This window comes from Halyomorpha halys, unplaced genomic scaffold (genome assembly GCF_000696795.3).
Source record: "Halyomorpha halys isolate HHAL.00 unplaced genomic scaffold, Hhal_1.1 Scaffold547.1, whole genome shotgun sequence".
NCBI classification, from domain to species: domain Eukaryota; kingdom Metazoa; phylum Arthropoda; class Insecta; order Hemiptera; family Pentatomidae; genus Halyomorpha; species Halyomorpha halys.
In genome coordinates this window covers 34412-40040 of record NW_027111872.1, presented here as the reverse complement: position 1 = coordinate 40040, position 5629 = coordinate 34412, and positions in this window count along the sequence as shown.

Sequence of the window (5629 nt, the reverse complement as noted above, 5' to 3'; positions counted from 1 at the left end):
ATTCGACAAATATTTTCTCAAATTTCAAAACGGCCTACTAACCGATGGGCTGTTAAAATTATTATAAAATTTAACATTGTCAGAACGTGAGAAATAACAACCAGTAGTATAAAGAAATATGTGAGGAATATTAAAAAATGAATAATTGATATTAAAAATATAATTTTATACTTTATATTTCAATAATATTGAACATTTTTTTTTTCAAAGAATCATCAGTTTCTTCCAGAAGACAGGCTTTTGGATCTCCTCCTTTCACCAATTTCCTATTTCTCCCTGTCCTATGGAAGATGGAGGTCTTGTTTCTTCTTCTGAAATAATAAAAATATATGAATCAGTATCACGGTAGAATAGGAGTGAAAAAAAAAAAATTGAGCGACAAATTTTGGCTTAGGTTTAAGGGTAATAAGATGGGGAGGGGGGTTCAATTTAATTTGGTGGATGACCCAGCAAATTACCCAGGAACCTCTGCCCTCACTCAGTTACCAGCCAAACAAGAAAAAAATGTCCTGCTACGAAGAAGGTCCCATCACTCATCAAGTGACCCATCCCGTATGGAGGTCACACATAAAAACATTTATTTCATCTAATAACTTCAACATGGTGACCAAATTGAACCAATTTTTAAATTGTCCAATTGAATATTGAATATTGTTTTTCTGTGCCGAAAAATCATTAGTTTTTTCCAGTAGGATCTCCTTCCACCACTTTCCTATTCCTCATAGAAGCTGAAAATTTTGTTTCTTCTTCTGAAATAATAATAATATATGAATCCGTATCAAAGTAGAATAGAATAGAAAAAAAATGAGCGACAAATCACTTTAAGAACAACCAAATTTAAACAAAAAAAAAACTAAAAATTAATGTGTCTCCAAAGACCAGTTACAATAAACATAAGATAATATAGCATAAAGACTATAAATTATTTTTAAAAGTATGTTGAAGCAAATAACTTAGTAATAAAAAAAATATATATATATATGAATATGCATATATTCATATCAGTGTTAATATTGATTTATGTACAATTATTTCTACTTGTATTGCTGTTAATTATTTTAGTTTTTAAATTTAACGTTGTTTTCATTCTACAATCATATTGCCGTTTTGTACATTATTGATCATTACTATTTTCGGAAATTTAAATTCTACTTAAATAAAATATATAATAATTTTAATGTAGGATAGTCCGGGTCGCGGTCAATAAAGGTATCGAAATAGTAAAAAAAAAAATATTTATTTTTAACTAACGTTTCTCCCCACTTTGCGGGGCTTCGTCAGAGCTGTCAGATTGAAATAATGATTTTAGTGATTATTTTAATAATTTTATGAAAATTAATAATTTTCGATAGGTTCTTAAATTTTTTAAAATCGAAATTAAATGTTTCCCGTAAGTTTCCATGGTGGAATAAAAATTAAAGAAATTTAAAAAAAAATTGTTGCATAAATATTTGTGTACCGATACACCGTCGTAGGAACGATCAAGGCGGTGACACGTTATCCAGCAATTCGGTGACCCTAAAAGTCGGGAAACTGGGGACCATAACTCAAAGAGTTATTCGATATAGCTTAATAACGCTAATTAGATAGGTCAGTTTTCCAAAAATGTTTGGGACGATAAAATATTTTTTGGAATACAACCCAGACTTCGGTTAATTTAGGACAATCGTTTTGGATCAAAAAAGGGTTCGATATAAATACCTCTCAATGACTGATTTATTATTAGAAACCGTAAAAAACTCCATTTCAAATTACGGAGGTGTACTGGAGAAGAAATGGAGAAAGTAAGAAGGTTAATGCTGATGCCATAAAAAAATAGACCAAATAATTATTTATACAATATTTTCTTCTAGAGAATGACCCAACATAATAAAAAGTATGTACAGAATAATAATTTAATTTCTATTCTCTACAATAACTCTTTGAAGAAGCCTTCTCGTCGCATTTGGGCTAACGGCGTTATAGTAGATTTCACGACTGAAAAATTTATAAGTTTATGTAATATTTTGAATTATATTAATATATATATTTTTATTATATTATTTTATATTTACATATTGTCTCATTATTGATATCTGTACTATTATATAAAGCTAAAGAGTTTGTTATTAGAAAGATTATAGAAAAGTTTAAAAAAATCAAACAAAATAAAAATACGTACACACTTTCTAGAGCATTATAGCTGCTCATTCGAAGTTTCATTTAAAAAAACAACACAAATTTTGCAATATTCCATGTTTATACCCGCCTTATATTTGTAATTTCAGATTCCCTTGATTTCGACCTAGGCCGCTCACACATAGTCCATTTTGTGAATTGTATCTTCACCTCCTCGCTGGTCATTTCTCACATATGGGGAGGGTACCACCCTATTCTAACCAAATGGTGAAGGGTCATGTTTTTGTTTTATGGGACCACCACAGAAATAAATGTTTAATCCCTGGCACGGATTCGAACCGGCGCCGCTGCAGATGCTAGGTAGGAAAACCTACGCTTCAACCCCCGCAACTACAGACGGCTCCATTTAGTCGATTTAATTATTTCGACCCAGAAGGAAACCTCAAAACTTATTACAAAATATTCCCTCTTTATCGAGTTATAGGGCTTAAAGATCGGCACATCGCTGTGTTCTGCCTTCAGCTTCCTCGTCTTCGGGTACTAAGTATTAGCGCTAAAATTTACAAACAATACTTTACAAATTTGTTTTATGGGACCACCACAGAAATAAATGTTTAATCCCTGGCACGGATTCGAACCGGCGCCGCTGCAGATGCTAGGTAGGAAAACCTACGCTTCAACCCCCGCAACTACAGACGGCTCCATTTAGTCGATTTAATTATTTCGACCCAGAAGGAAACCTCAAAACTTATTACAAAATATTCCCTCTTTATCGAGTTATAGGGCTTAAAGATCGGCACATCGCTGTGTTCTGCCTTCAGCTTCCTCGTCTTCGGGTACTAAGTATTAGCGCTAAAATTTACAAACAATACTTTACAAATAATAAAATTAAAAGTTCCTAATTTTACAGAAGAGTTATAACGTTTCAATTAATGTTTCTAAAAAGTTGTTGGAAATGTACTTAGCGCCTCTGTGAAGCAAGCCATCGATATAGCCTCATTGTCCGTAGGTTCCTTTAAAGAGGATTCAAAAGAGTAACCGATCCCTCTACCTCCTCCTATTCCTCCACACTCACCGCATTGACGTGTCCTGAAATCGGTAAAAAAATATTCCGTGCAGTGCGGGTACTGTGGCCTCGTAGCGCCGTGCAGTGGGCTGTCACAGCTGACATCTTGCCTGGGTCTCTTGGGACAAAAATCAAGACAGACATTTACATTTAAAATATTCACTGCTATTATAGAGTGTCTTTTCTACAATCTAGATCAAATTATCAAATTACCCACTTTTAAACTCATATGACCACCCTCCGCCATTTTGTTTGCCTTGCTAATTAAGGAATTTAGAGTTTGTGAAGAGACTGAGTGTGCCCGACCGATATGCTATGTGCATGTATCATGTATTATGTAGAGTAGATAAGGTAGGGCAATGATAACTTCATGACTTTGGATCCTAGCCTCACTCACTCCTAACCACTGCGGGACAAGCTTGACCTATCTTAATTAAAAATAAACATAATCCTTACGCTAGGTCCCTAATACTTATCCTTAATCCTTTTCCTTAATCTATAATACTATTCTTTAATCTACAGCATATATGTTTGAGGTTTATATTAAATTTACTAATCCTTAAGTGGTAGATAAGAAATGGGCATGCTGAGACACTGCCGTGATTGGCCAATCAAAAGCCATCATTTGGTCACGTTACTGAGCTACGGCAGGAGATTTGAATTTAAATTTTGAGCTCGACCTAACCTTAACTACGCACTTGACCTTTAGATGACAGCCTAAATTATATAAGTTACGGTCTGAGTCAGCTGTTACTTTGATGTCAGCTGACGGAGTAGAATATCTGATCGAATGTATATATAAATGTACAAAACCAAATAAAGCAAGTTATAGTTGAGAGTATCCGAGAACCTAAAAAGAGGAGAACTGTCCATATTGAACAGTTAAAGCCAGCAATGCCAATATAAAAACTGGAGTGCCCTCATATTGCCACAACTACATTATGTTATAAAAAATGTTATTCATTTCATTTCATGTTTTTTATTTTGGGTTTGTTTGTGACTTTTATAAATATTGTTTTGTTCATGTTATTGCACGAAAAGTTATTTCTTATTTATTTTATTTCTAGGTTTAAAGTATGTATATAGCGTTTACTTTGGCAAGGTTGTGAGTTCTTTTTTTGTTTCGTTTTTTATGATAATTGTATAGATTTGGTACGATAATTGTATGGATTGTTTTATGGTAATTGTATAGGAATTTATTTTATTGTAAACAGTTTTTCTTTGTTGTTATCATATTATATAGTATTAGTTTACGAGGATTGTTCGTAAACTGGTGGGGGGGGGGAGTTACGGTCTGAGTCAGCTGTTACTTCAATGTCAGCTGACTGTGTAGATCAATGTATATATAGACGTGCATTACTAAATAAAAGGCAGCTTTTGTGATAAAAACGAGTTTTTCATTTCTCTCTCCCATTCCTTTTTTTTCCAGTTTTCTGCTCACAAACGTCTAACTTTTATATGTAGTCATATCTTATTCCTTTTTCTAATTTTTTTTTAAAGTTTTGCTCACCCCGATACTTAAATTTCATATATATTAATATTATTTATTAATATTTATTTATTTATTACAAACTTATAGATCAGTTCTGCACATCACTGCTTTGCTCTAATATTGGCATTTAAACATGTTCCAGTTATAGTACCATTAATAAATTATTTTAACCCATGTAAATCAATAAATTTATATATATGATAAAAAAAAGAAAACAATTATTTATCAAGGCAAAACCTTTTTCACGATTTTCTCATAGCTTCAAATTTTCATACATTCTAAACCTTTTTCTGATACAATAAAAATATACTATTATCCGGAGTCGTTACTGAGAAAATTCCATTCTTCTCCCCCCCTCAACCAAAAAAAAATTAATAATAATAATAATAATTAAAACACCCTGTTGTCAAAACATCTTATGTTATTCACATATATGAAGGATTTCACACTACCCACAAAGGTGGCTTTCGCTTAATAATAACACTGGAATTTGGTTTATCTTTTTATGATATCATTAACTTTCCTACCTTCTCCATATGTCCTGAAGCACAACTAACTCCGAAATTTCAAATAGAGATTTTTGACAAATTTAATAACCTATCCATAACTATTAATTTTCATATCATTATTAAATTAATCAATAAAGTCATTATATTACTTTATTTTAGTGAAAATGAAATAGTCGAAAATAGTAACCATATACAATTGAGAACAAATCGACAATAACAATATAGAATTAAAACAACATTAAAATTAAAACTAAAATTATTTTATAAATCCTACGTAAAATCCTTGATGCTCCTTATTACGTCACAAATAAACTCATTCATAAAGACCTTAACATCCCATTCGTTGCAGATTTGACCCAAAACTGATATGCGTCTTTTTATTCCAAACTCCTTAACCATCCTAACCCATTAATTCTTAATCTTTCATCCTTAACAATCCCTGAT